The 15407-nt window shown below is 32.3% G+C and overlaps 1 pseudogene; it reads right to left on the reverse strand.

The window, feature by feature from the left end:
- Positions 1 to 15407, reverse strand: part of LOC143611786 (potassium transporter 5-like) — a 49980-nt pseudogene that overhangs the window by 2543 nt on the left and 32030 nt on the right.

Consider the following 15407-nt stretch of genomic DNA (forward strand, 5'->3'; position numbering starts at 1 on the left):
AGCTAGCCCCATAGTAACCATAATTAATGATTATAAATTTAATGATCATTTCATAACTTATGACTTGACCATATACATATCTACCCATTTTCACGAAAGATAGAAAGGTTATTTGCGATTCGTTATTTAACTGCATGTTTCCTATGCTTCATTTCTTGAAAGGTATGAAAATTAGAAACATTCACTAAAAAAAGTATAAATATTAGTCTTTTTTTTCTTTCTATGACAATTGTAAGGAAACTGACCTATAACAATAGAGAGTTACCTTCTGTCATGGAATCAGTTGTTTCCTTAAGTCCCGATACCGCTGACAATACTATAAAGAGAATTAGATACATTAGAAATTATTGAAAGTGCATGAGAACAATAAGAAAGAGTAAAAGTAATCACCGGAGATGGAAGGAGTGAGGATGCCATCACCAACGACCATAGAAGTCCCGAGCATAGCAACAAAAAGAAGTGCAAACTTAGCAAAGTTGCTTTGCTCGAGACTCTTCTTTATCTTTGATGATATTTGTTACGATTATTTGGCAACTCAAGTTGATAATTTGAGACCTCTCGGTCCTCTGGTTGCTCGCTCGGGATTAAACCTACCTTTGCATATCTGCACAGTTTCAAATAAAACCCAAAAGTACCCCCTGTTATATATTCAAAAGAAATTCATTAGGACTATTTTGGCCACCATGTGTTACAAAAAGACTTATGATTCATATATAGATAGTCCAAAAACAAGAAAATACGATTGTTTCAAAAACAAGACTCCGCAACAAATTAGCTGATTTTATGCAATTTAATTAGTATTGGGGAAAAATTGAGTGTAACAAGTCAATCTACAATTTCATATTTCTTCACATTATCATATAGTATACATAAAGGGAAACTGAATGCTACAATAATAGTTTGTGTGTGCATATTGAATTCAAAGTTTGCAAAGACAGCCCCTGTAGTTGTTTATCTTCCATGTTCAATTTTCTTTTTATATTTTTAAGTTGCTTTGAATATGCATCACTAGTACAAAAAACATCAAATAAGACGGTGTGGGAAAACCTTTTAAGGCGGCTTTGATGAAAACCGTAATATTTGAGGTTTAAACCAATATTTAAAATTAAATAATTTATTAGAACGCCTTATTTGCTGGGATCGCCTTATTTGATAATTTGATATGACCGTCTCATTTAATTATTGACAGTAAACCGTCATATTTGAGACTTAAACCAATTTTTTAAATTAAATAAATTATTGGAACCGTCTTATTTAATGGAATCGCCTTATCTGATACTTTGATATAACCGTCTCATTTGATTGACGAAATTAAACCGACTTTATTTATTGAAGAGGATCAAGAGATAACTCTTTCTTAAAGAGAGAACTAATAAACAAATATTTTTAATTTAATTAAAAAAATATTTTTAATTTTTTTTTTCTTTCATCCTTCTTTTATGTTGTTATCTTCACTAGAAAAAAATATAAAATTAAAAAAAATATAAAAAAAACTCGTAGTAGTGCACATATGTAATACATCGACTTTTTTTATTGCATATGTGCACTATTGTGTATTTTAATATGTGCAATAGTGTTTATATGTAATTATTTGTATTGTATTAATGCAATAGTGTTATTCTATATACAAAAATAAAAAAAATTGATATAGTGCATGTAAGGCCAATATTCTATATTATTTTTAGGATTGTGTATGTCGTTTTAATTTGCTTTTAGTTGGTGTAGTAAGTACTCGGTACTTTTATTTTGTAAATATTGGAGAAATCGAAACCCTATAAAAGGCTCACTTACCCATTTCTCCAAACAACTCCAACTCTTTCATAATACAAGAAATAAAGTTTCTCTCTCTCTCTCCATCTCTACTTTTTCTCTCTTTTACTTTAACAAACTAAGATCCGAGTGTCGTTGGTGATTTCCGCTAACCAACAACACGGATTGATTCGAGTCAAGTTGTGAGATCCATTTAGAGGACCTACAATTGGTATCAGAGCTTTCGGCTCAACTTTTTGTGGTTTTCGGGTCAAACTTTTCAAATTTTGATCTTAATTTTTGTTGGATTTGAGGTTGTTTTTCGGGTTACTCACTACTTTTGGAGTATTTTAGAGCTTAGATCTACTCGAAAAACGTCATATATGTGTTTTTGGTGTTCTTGGTCCGGTTCAGATTTTGTTTGTATCTACAATGATTTGGTGGTGTTTTGGATTAAAGTTGGGTAATTTATGTTTTGTTTGGGTGTTAGCTTCTCAGATCTCAATTTACAATGTTTTTAAATTATGGATTGATGGGATTTTTGTTGTTTTGTATCTTCTGAGTGGGTTGGTGTTCAAAGAGAAACATCTAAAAAAAATTCGCATACTTTTATTAGCAAATCCACATTTGTTACAATTCGCATCCATCTTCCATTCCATTCAAACCTCACCCGAATCCCCATCCCATTCGAGTCGAATCCTTCAATCATTACCATTCCAGTCGATCCGAATTCCACCCGAGTCCCAATTTCACTCGAGTATAATTCGAATCGAACCCATTGATTCAATTCACCACTGCATCCGGATAATATTACCACCGTCGCCGGAGCTAGGATTTATTCTAACAAACTTCCTCACTCTTCGGAGGGTACCAAGGCTGTGACCAAGTTTACAAGCTCTTAGATTGTTTGGTTGGTGGAAGTTAGGGGGTTTGTAGTTGATGTTGTCGAAACTTATATGATTTTATATCTTTAGTTAATTAAAAAAAAAAAAAAAGGAAAAACAGCTGAATCCCATAAACGAATTAAAGACTGGTGTGGTTCTTGATGTCAAACTGCAGTTAAAGTCATATTAAAGTTATTTATTTGTATATTTTTTATTTCATCTGAATCCTTCCATCCAAATCCAAACCATTCGAGTATTAAAAAAAAATAATCTAAGCTTTCCTTTATTGAGTTGAATTTTTCGAGTAAAGTGAGGCTCCAACAAAAAACAAAATGTTTTTAGGAAATAAAATTAAGTTTGTCGGTTTATGGTTGACATTCCATGGACAAAAGTATCACGGGAACCCATGTCTATTTAAACGCTTGGTGCATGTAGGGTCAATCAATGAGGACTATCAATAGTATTAGGTACTTAGATAGTAATTGCACCCGGCATATGATGGGAGACGAACCCTTGCTATTTGATGCTTAATTATTCGATGGCGGATTCGAGTCTTTCATGAGAGACATGAGAGGACAAACTTCAAAGAATGGAAGCCTTGTTTAAATGGTTCAACAACAACTTATCGAGCGTTTCTCAAACTAGCCTCGTCCAACTGCTTCTCTCAAGTGATGGATCCAGCATCAGCTGTTGGGTCTCGGTTTGAATCTCTTCAACTTTGTTATACAATGTGATAATGCATGCTTAAGATAGTCCATCTACAACAACTTTGCTGACCTTTTCACTAAAGCCATCGATCAACAACTTTGATTGTTAAGGCCCTGAACTTCTGTTTTATTTTAATGTTTCTAGATCGAGTCAAGTGTACAAAAATAAAGAGTCAAGTGTGTTAATAAGAGTATTGTGATCAAATAAGAAATGTTTAAGTCAAGTTGAGGTGACATGTTAACACAAACTAGGCCTAAGGTATGATGGAATCGGTAATTTGTCGGATTAAATGGGGATCACATAAGCATTGTGCCTAATACATACCTTAACATATCACGTTGGCATCCAAATACTTGTTAAGTTTAAAGTGGACAAATTATATCTACAATCGACTTTGGGTTCTTGGCATAATAATGTCCAAAATAGAAGTGTGATCTAGAACGTTAACAGATAATGTGATTCCATGTTGTGATCTTTCTCACAAAAATAGTTTAGTAAACTTTTAGGTAAATATTTTTATTTTTTTTTGTTTTATTTTATGTTTCAACTTCAAAATATTATGTATATATTTTCGTTATTTTAAAATATATGAAAATGCCAAAAAGATTTTAAGTTTTTATTATGTTCGTACATATATTTGTTAAACCCTGTTTTATTCAAAATCATGAGTTTTGTTGTCAAGGTCGTTCATGCAAAGTTTGTTGGAAATTTGGGACTTAAACAAATCATTTACAAGTTGAGGGACTGAAATTGGGAGGGCCTACGAACGAATTCTTCTTTGACCCTCAAGAGGGTCTGTGAACGAAACTTATTCGTTCTAAGTTTTGTGCAGGTGTACATGGACAGGTAGATCAAGATCAAGTCTGCTTGGAGTTGCAGGTGCTGAAGCGCTTAAAAGAAAACGAGAACGTGAAAGTTGGTGATTGAACCTAAATATGAACTGATTGTGCCTGAAGAAAAGAAATGAAACCAGTCGGCTCAAGAAAGTCAACAAAAGAAAATTAGATGTCAAGCCTCCTGCATCTGATGTTTCTAAAATTTGCTGTTGCCGATCCTTCCCAGAAATAAGATGGAAATTCAAGTCTGCAAGACCGGAAAATAAAGATTTGTCCAAGATCCAATCTCGTTCAAGCTACTGAATCAAGACAAGTACTAAGTTTAAGAAATAAAGATGAAGCAAAGAACTCGATGAAGGTTTCTCGACATACTCCATCCTAGAGGGAGATTGTAAGGCCAATATTCTATATTGTTTTTAGGATTGTGTATGTCGTTTTAGTTTGCTTTTAGTCGGTGTAGTACGTACTCGGTACATTTATATTGTAAGTATTGGAGAAATGGGGACCCTATAAATGGGGTCACTTACCTATTTCTCCAAACAACTCCAACTATTTCATAATACAAGAAATAAAGTTTCTCTCTCTCTATCTCCGCGTTTTCTCTCTTTTACTTTAACAAACTAAGATCCGAGATTCGAGTGTCGTTGGTGATTTCCGCTAACCAACAACACGGATTAATCCGAGTCAAGTTGTGAGATCCATTTAGAGGACCTACAGTGCATATGTGCATTACTGCATTAGTGTTGTATAACGTATATGCGATAGTGTGTATTGCATACAATTGTTAGTGTTGTATTTGCATGTATTCTGTAGTGTATATTGTATAATGCAATTGTATTGTATTATATGCAACAAAACACTATTGTATATTTGCAATACACATTAGTGCACATATGCACTACATCGAGCGTTTTTTTTAGGATCAATATTATCTTATTAGAAAGATGAAAGAAAAAAAATCACAAAATATTTGTTTAAAAAAAGTTAAAATAATTTTGTATTAGTTCTCTAGTTCTCTCATTTAGAGGAGTTCTCTCTAGATCCCACCCCTATATGTGTGTGTGTGTGTGTGTGTGTGTGTGTGTGTGTAGAGAAAGTATAAAATGAAAACCCACTTGAGTTGTGAAAACCCTATGTAACACCATTTTTTTACACATATAATATATATTGTAACATTTAATACAAAACATCGAAACTAAAAAAAATTGTTTTGCTATTTTTTAACATTTTTTTACTAATTTTTATATGTTTTTAGGACAGATGAAAAGTTATATTTATATTTACATTTTTTATTAACTTTAATTGTGGATCACAAGTTTCAAACTTTAATTAAAAACATGTGATTGAGAATGGGTTTCTAGAGTTTTCACAACTTAAGTGTGTATGTGTGTGTGAGAGAGAGAGAGAAAACTTTTTGAGAATTGAGAACCATTTTGGACAACAAAAAAAATCCAAAAATAAAAAAAATCATAAAAAAACACAAAAGTAAAAAAACTAAAAAAACCAAAGTCCTTATTTATCATCCCGGTTTCTAAAAAAAGAAAAACGTAAAAAAAAAATTCTCGGTTTAGCTAAATTGTACATATATGTACACACATGTTTTTTTTCCTATACACATATGTATAATTTAAGGTAAATGATAATGTACATATGTGTACATTACGTAACTAGAGATTAAATTAAAGTATACATATGTGTATAGGTATAATATGAATTAAAAAAAATCTGTTTTTTTTATTATACATATATGTATAATATGTACACACATGTTTTTTCCTATACACATATGTATAATTAAAGGTAAATGATAATCTACATATGTGTACATTACGTAACTAGATATTAAATGAAAGTATACTTACGTGTATATGTATAATACGAATTAAAAAGAAAAAAAAATTCGGTTTTTTTTATGAAACCGGAATAAAATATAAGAATTTTGGCTTTTTACTTTTTTAAAATTTTCGTTTTTTTTTTGTTTTATAATTTTTTAAATATTTTTTAGAGGTTTTTTTAATGGTCCAAAATGGTTCTCAAAGTTCTCAATTTGTCAATGGTTTTCTTAGGATCCTTACCCTATATATTTATAATATAAATGAAAACCATAAAATTCTGCGTGTCGCGATATGGTCGCTCCCCCCTTTTATGGAAGCCACCAGATTGCTTGATTTTTAAATGGAGACCTCTTATTGATTTAACCTAAATTAATGGGTATGGGTCTTACCAAAACCAGATAGCTCTTAAACGGGTTATAACATCTCATTAAATTAAAAATAAATCTTACAAATTATTTGATATGAAAATCCTATAAAATAGGGATATACTAAAATTTAATATACAATTTAAAAAGAGAAAGATATTATTTATAATTAATAAACAATTTTATAGTAAAAAACATAAGTGGGTCGTGGGTCATCAACTCCATATAGCTTTTAAATGGGTTATAACATATCATTTATTTATGAAACTCTTTCATCATCAAACCCTAAGTATATTATTCACTTTCTTACAATAATGAAAATTAAAATCCAAAAAATAAGTATTAAAAAACGAAAAATGTAAAACAACCATTTCCTCAAGTCATCAGATTGCTTTATATTTAAATGAAGGCTTCTCACGCATGACCCGAATTCACGGGTAAATGTCTCATCAAACTCAGATAACTCTTAAACGAGTTATAACATCTCATTATATTAAAAATTAATCTTATTAAATATTTGATATGAAAATCCTATAAAATAGGGATATACTAAAAATTAATATCTTATTTTATTTAAAAAAAGATATTATTTATAATTAAGAAACAATTTTATAATAAAGAAAATAAACAAGTAATGGGTATCACCAAACTCAGATAGCTTTTAAACCGGATTATAACATATCACTTATTTGTGAAACAATTTTATCATCAAACCTCAAATATATTAATTATTAACTTTCTTACATTAAATAAAATTAAAATCACTATACATATGTGTAACGGACGTTTAAAGTTGTGTAATCACTATACATAATTATTCTTTCTCCTACTTTGACTTTTTTGTCAGATTTAATCTCAACCATATATTCCAATCAATTTAATTAAATATGTGGCCTAGATTGGAGTTCTTAAGTTCTTAAAACTTAACATGGCTCTTAAAAGATCCCTCCCCTATATATATATATATATATATTAGTTTTGCTAGATACATGTTGATGGATATTTGTATTTTTTTCAATCATCTCCTCGATGTTGACCAAGGTGTCCACTGTTTTCATAAAATCCAAATATATATATATATATATATATATAGGGTGGAGTTATAATAAGAAGTGGAGTGTGTCTAAGAAGTGTAAGAAGTAATCTGGTGCATTAGATTTGATGATCTGATGGTCTAGATGGAAAGTATGGTTTTTAGGCGGTGTGTTTTTTTTTAATTTTTGTTTTATAACACTCTAAGGGCATATTCGTCCAGTGTGTTATATTATATATGGTAACAAAATAAAATATCAACACCAAAAACACATCGTAATCTATATTACAGTGTGTTTTAAAACACGACACCAAATATTAATACATATTTTTAACACAACATTAAGAACACCAAGAACAAAAACACACTTATATATATACCCATAAAAACACACACACACTCTCTCTCTATCTCCCATCAAACCCACCACCATTGTCACCACCCACCTCCACATCACCAACCGCCACCGACCTCCGGCAACCATCATCACCGGGGTATTCACCGCCTATCACCACTACCACCGCCACCACGTAAGTAACACACTGAATCTTTAACAAGTGTTCGAACCTTTCTGAAGAACGTAGAAAATGAATTATCCCAAATGAGTTTGTAGTTACCGGCAGAGATTGTGCAGAAGTTACCCTGCAAATAAATTCAACATTTGAGTGTCTGAATTCCATCTCAATGTTTCCAAAAAATAAATTGAAACATACAATAAATAAATTACTTACTCAATGTTTCCAAAAAAATAAATTGAAACATACAATAAATAAATTACTTACTTGGTCTGAAGCATACCTCCTGTAAGGCAAGATTTGCTATGCAACACGTAATACACATAAAAACCAAATAAAAAACTGATATAGAAAATACAATTAAAGTTTTGATACATTCATAACAGAACTTACTGTTTTTCGTCCCGAAGAAAATACAATTAACATATTATAACACATCACGTCCTTCGTCACTCCTCTCTCGGACATTTCATCGAACACCTGGCGTGCACGACCCGTCTCACCGTTCTTCACCAACCAATTAATCAAAGTCCCATAAGTAAACTTATCCAGTAGCATCCCTTTCCGAAACATCCAATCCACCGTCTCCTTCGCCCACACAAACTCCTTCCGTTTACACAAACCCTTAATCATAACATTATACGTTTCCAAATTCGGAACAACACCCATTTTTCTAAAGCTTCTAAAATTGATGTAGGTAACCGTTCTTCTTGATGGTACCGCCTTGCTGTACTTAGGTTATTGATGCTCCGGCATCGGCCTTTGACTGAAAACTGATGCTCTTCATCGGACATGGCTAAAAGTGATGCGACTTTTGCACGAAGAAAGTGATTAGGAGTAGCGGTTGTTGGTGCCGGAGTGGCTTGGTGGCGGTGGCGGTTGCTGGTGCTGGAGCAGCTTGGTGGCAAGGTGGCGATGGCGGTTGTTGGGTGGTGGTTGCTGGTGCCGGAGCGGCTTGGTGGCAGGTGGCGGTGGGCTTGTTGAACGAAGGTGGTGGCTGTTCATAGATGGTTTCAACAAAATTGAAAGAGGATTGAAGTTAGGGTTTTTTTTATTTTGATTTGAAAAGAGTTTATGGATCTTATTTGAAGAGAGCTCATGGATATCAAAGAGTGATGATACACTGGATAATTAAATTACTTAGCAATTTCCTAAAAGTATGATCTCTATTAATAAATAAATTAATTTCTAAATTAAAAAAAAATCATTCTTGACCATCCTACTTCTATGTGTTAGTTTTCATCCAATGGTTAATGTTATTTCCTACACTTCTTAGGAAAAATCTACTTCTTATTATAATTTTGCTCTCTATATATATATATATAACGAATAATGTAAAACAACCCCCGTAATACGGGTGATAAAATCTAGTATATATATATATGGGAGATTTCAAATGAGAACCCCTTTTGAGTTTTAAGAACCCGAAAGAACTCAGTGTAACAAAATTTTTTTTCGAATTTTTTTTACACATACGTAATATATGTAGGTTACATATACGTAAAAAAGTTACAGAATTTTTTAGGCACCGAGTCTACTTATTACATATGTGTAACGGACGTTTAAAGTTGTGTAATCACTATACATAGTTATTCTTTCTCCTACTTTGACTTTTTTGTCAGATTTAATCTCAACCATATATTCCAATCAATTTAATTAAATATGTGGCCTAGATTGGAGTTCTTAAGTTCTTAAAACTTAACATGGTTCTCAAAAGATCCCTCCCCTATATATATATATATATATATATATATATATATATATATATTGGTTTTTGCTAGATACATGTTGATGGATATTTGTATTTTTTTCAATCATCTCCTCGATGTTGACCAAGGTGTCCATTGTTTTCATAAATATTTACTCATGCCGTCGGTATTTGATGCATTGCAATTTGTTTCTTTTTTTGGAACGACCAACTAAGTAACGCCGGGTACTCCGTACGTGGCCCCCATTGGATAAAGGTAGCCCGAGCCGGCCACGAGTCCGGACAGACAGAGCCCCAAGCGGTCCACCTATTGAGGTATTCCCCAGATAAAATCTGACCCCCACGCCCGCCAAACGGCAGGACAGCGAAGAGCCGGTAAAACCGGGTGAGATAAGGACTCGAACCCTGACAAGCCAGGGTCATCCCTCATATCTCCCATATAAATTGGTGATAGTGAGGTTTTAACCCCCTATCTCTCACTAGTAAAGTGAGTGCTCTACCATTAGTATTGGGTTTAATTATATATTAATGAAATCGTTGAATTTGTTTTCTTAATTTTAAACTCTCACTAACAAAAAAAAATAATAATAAGTGAACAGTAGGGACTAAATACTCAAGGACTGATATTTCAATCTCAAATACGTAGTATCCGGGACTATTTTCAACTATGTAGTATTATGGACTATATTTCGCATCATATTTTGGCGACTAATAATCAGTCGCTAATATACACATACCTTGTTTAAGACTAAATTTCAGTCACAAATATGTGTGCACCATATAACGTTTTGAAGTGAAAGTTATTAGCGACTAAATTTCAGTCCCATAGGCATTCCCCTGTAATGATTAATGGTGCAAATGTATATGTGACGGATATTCAGTCTTTGTTATGAACATAACATATTCGAGACCGAAAATCATTTCTTGATATTCCCAAAATGGTTCAAATCAACTACTAATATCCACTCCTAAATGCATTTGTATATGCAAAGATCAAGTATTGATTTCACATTCTGAGTGGGATGGTGGGGCAAACCTCATTGAGGATGATGAGTTCAAATTGGGGGGGGGGGGTGTAACATCCTAGGCGAATCCTATATCGGCCGAGGACAAGAGATATTCTTGGTTGATAAATAAATACACCGCCTCTTAAATCATCAACGCGTTTTGGGCTTAATGATAGTGGATGAGAGGAGAGCTCCATAGTTAAGCGTGCTCATGTGGAAGTAATAGCAAGATGAGTGACCTCCTGGGAAGTCTCCACTTGGGTAACCAAAAACAAATCCATGAGCTCTTCGTGGGTAAAGCGGAGTGGACAATATTGGTGGTGTGAATGACCGAATATTACAAGACTCAGCATTATGTTATATTTTGTTCGGTATTGTGTTATATTATGTGATTTGTTTTGTCATTTTTATTTATAATTGTGTATTTTGTTAATTTTCGTTATTGTGTCATTTTATTTAGGCATTGTGCTTTTCGCCGTTTTTTTGGAACGAGAATGACAGGAGAAACGTTTTATTTATATTTTGAGTTACGATTTTTTTTTATTTTCTTTTGGTCATAAATCATTATCACAATTCTCATTTTTGTCTCCCTCCTTTTGTATTTTAACTTTTTCCATATAACATAATATATATATATATATATATATGGAGGGAAGGCATTTAGGCAGAATTAAAATTGAAAGGGGGGTTGAAATACAATTATCTCAATAAATTCTAAGTTCATTATTTATGTAAGTTTTATTTAATATAATAATAAGTAAATATTTAAAATAACTTTGCCACACACAGCACTCCAATATGCAGGTCATCTCAGTTCTAGTTATTTGTTATTGTTATTGCACACTAAAATCTATAGAAATTGATGTTTATTTTATTGTTTTTCCTTTAAAACTGTCACACCCCAACCAAAAGCGGCAGAACATGCCGGGGCGCGACGAGATTGTTTCAATGCACACGACACTATTAAAATGTCAATATTTAAACAACAAATTCATTTCATTTAACATTAAACAACCACAACGCAACTTGTTCATACAAATACAAGAAAAATAAAATTTTCATTTTACTAATAATCCTAATGGTCCAAAATGAAAATAACGTCTTCAATCTTCAATCAACCAATAATCAAACCTGTAACATTGCATAAAATATATTTTTTCAACACGAATGTTGGTGAGGAATTCCATGATTTTTGTGTATATATAGTATGAGGCAAAATCCATAACTCTTATGCAAAACCGTAAATAATAACAACAACCACGGTATATAAATCATATATAAATGAGGCTCCTTTCTAGTAGGTAAAATTACCAAATTACAAGGAGGAGCGTATGAAAATACTTATTGAGGATGAGGATGAGGCCAACCAACGAAAGCAATAAACATTTACCAAATAATCATATGAGGCATATAACACATAATCGGACAATTATTCTAAGTAACACATAACTAGAGTTTGCGGTTTGAGAATTCGAGTCTTAAATCGTTTTTGTTTAAGTAAGCAAGCAAGCTACCCCAAAGTATAAAAGCGAAAACGGAGATGAAATTACTCACTTGGAAAATAGTGATGTCGATGAAGAAAATTTAGAATGATAATAATAATCTTCAAGAAAGCGAGCCGACGCTTTAACGTGCATGTCTTAGATTAAAAGATCTTGAGTTAATATTGAGTCTTGAAGATGGAGTATAAATGACATAAAAATGCATAAAGACAAGGCTTGGGTTTTCGGGAGTTTAAGTTATATTTTACAAAATGCGGTTAAATAAATTTAGTATAGCATAAAATGGGTTTTACATGAAACCGGGTCTTTGATGTTTAGTTTTACTCAACCTTTGTTAAGTTTTACATAGGGGAGTTGGTTTAGTGCTAATGTGCATGATCTCGCTAATGTAAGTATCAAGATCCGACTTTTAAGATTTGTTGGGTTTAGTCGGTTCGGGACTTAATAAAGTAGCAAATCCAAATCCAACTTACCAAACATTTTAAATATATGAATAACTTCAATAAAACCAGTAGCTTAAACAAGTTTGAGGATTTTTATCAATTAAAGTCCCAAACTCGGGTTTAAGCGAGTGTAAGTCGGCCCGATCCTGGTATAAAACCAAGTTTGGTTCCAACACACCAAAATATTAGAAATATAAATAATATAAAGTGCAACATGAGTTAAAAAGGTTTGGAAACATTTTTGGTGGTTTGAACGGTGACTAGCTCGTTAAGACGAGTAGTTTGACTTTTACTCGGTTTTTACCCAAAACTTGGTTTAAGCCAAGATTTGTTCTTAAGTAACATGAGTAATATAAAATAAAACATAACTAAAAAGATAAGTTGAACTTTTGGTGGTTTGAACATTAACTAACTTGTTAAAACAAGCGTTCGGTTTTACTCGGTTTCTATCCGAAACTTGGGTTCAAGCCAAGTTTTGTCTACACTTCCATATCAACCATATAATGACTAAAATATGAAGAAAAACTCAGATCTAAAGTGTTTGATGCAATATGGTTGCTTAAAAGTTAATTAAAGTGCTTAAACGAGTGTTCGGTTTTGGTTCGGTCCTTGACTCGGTATGAGAGCGAGGATGGATACCACATATCCAAAACCATAGAACTAAAATAATGTAAAATTTCCAGATCTAAACTCAAACAAGAAAGTTAAATGAGTAAACTTCCCGAAAACGACCCAAGCGGGCCTAAAATGCATAAATACGTGTTTGAAGGTCCGAAAACCTTAAACAAAGATGAAAATGGTTTTCTTAACATAAATTAACTTATAAAAACTGAAATTATCATAAACATATACCCAAGAAGGTTTGAAATGCAAGATTTGGTTCCGTTGACTTTCAAAGTCAAACTTAAGCAAAACTAGCTAGAACAACTTTGAAGTTCAAACAATTTGAGAGAGAAGAGTGAAAATGTGCAGGGAAAAATGGCTGAGATGGGTGGGTATTTATAGGGAAAGATTAGGGTTTGAAGGATTGGGTAAAAGCTTTATCCAATGGATAACCGGTACACTTCGATTCTTTATTTAAAAATGAGTTTTGATTTGAATAAATTATGACCAGGGATAAAAACAAGTTTGGAGGGTTCTAGAATAATTATGGGTTGAGTCTTGGTTGGTTTGGATGGTTACAACACGAGTTCGGGCCTTAAACGAGCCGAAAACGTTAAAAAAACTGTTACGGGTTGCTGCTGCTGCGCACAGCAGCAGGTTGCGACCCTCTTTACACGTCACGTGAGGCGGTTCTTGGCCGTAGTTTTCTTTTTGGTAATTTTAGTCCCTATAGTTCGTTTTAGGTCGTTTTGAGCACGAAATAAACGTTTTAAACACTGCTAAAGACTTTGGAACGAAACGAAAAGTATGAAACATGATTGTAACATAAAATTCATTGATTTATTAATATCCAATGATCCGAAAGCCAAAACGGGTCAGTTTTAGAATACAAAAACAAGTACATGTGTGAATCAGAAATGACGAATGTCACAAAAACGTTAATAATGTTGCACACCATGTGTTTGTGAAAATGTCTACTGCGAGTACCTTTGCTTGATTTATAGTATGTTATATTTTCAAGACACGCTGACCCTGGACAATACACCTATTGGTTTGAAGCACGTGTCTTTATGATAATTCATTACTGAATAATGTTTTGGAATTCAAGTTTCCATTAGACCATATATAGGGTGGGTAGGTTTTTATGATTCAGCATTAGGATATTGTTTTCAAGTTTATGTGTGGTGTATTTATTTTCAAAGGACTATCTATTTTTTTTCTAGTATGCACTGCTATTGGGAAGATAACATTGCAAATGCCTTGAAATATATTTCTAGTTATATGATAGTGTGCTTAAGGACCCAAAAATGTGCTTAATGTATGAAAACTTTAAAATTCAGTTGTAAGATCATCCATTAGTCCCAACTATTCATGGAAATCCTTTTAAACTAGTTACAGCAGTTGTTTAATTTGTTTTAGAAATATGTAATATTTTCTTAAACTATAAACATCTGCCATTTACTTTATTATTATGCAATATAGTAGAATTTGCATAAAAGATCTAATTTTGAGGTTCTATAATGTCATGGCATGAATAACACTGTAGGCTGCTGATCATTCTTATCTTGTTGATTTTGATTCTATGTCATGATGTAGCACAAGACCAAGAATTCAATTGATATATGATAAATATATAGCAAATCAATCTTGATCAAAAATTAAAAGCATTTTATATTCGCTACATTATGATGACAAATGTGAGCGCGCAAAAATTTCTATTCTGTAAGTCATGCTTTATTCAATTTTTACTATCTTTGTTATACACTAGGTTATTGACCCGTGCACGACACGGGAAGACGTATAGAAATCGTCTAACAAACATATATAATTTTATATTATATTGTAATTTGTAATATGTTTTCTGGGACGACAATATGATATTTAGTTGTAAATAATACCGGTACGAAAATAAATAATTGTCAAATATAAAAATAAACCAAAATAAGCTACAAAGTACAATGTTTAGAAACGTTATTAAAAGTTAAAAATTTAAAATTCATAAATAAATAAGTGTGTAGTTAGCGTAAAGCAATGGTATGTGTCTATCATAAGTTCATATTCATATTTAATCAGGAAATCAAAGATACGGTTAACAAGAAAATTGACTAAGGCCCAATAGACAACATGAATTAAAAAATTGTTATGAACATCACACCTTATAGTTGATAAACAATTCATTTTCGTTACTCATGGTTTTTGTGATTATAAAAATTTTTTTT

This window comes from Bidens hawaiensis, unplaced genomic scaffold (assembly GCF_021521415.1).
Source record: "Bidens hawaiensis isolate Kalapana, Puna unplaced genomic scaffold, B.hawaiensis_p1.1 tig00032199_1, whole genome shotgun sequence".
NCBI classification, from domain to species: Eukaryota; Viridiplantae; Streptophyta; class Magnoliopsida; order Asterales; family Asteraceae; genus Bidens; species Bidens hawaiensis.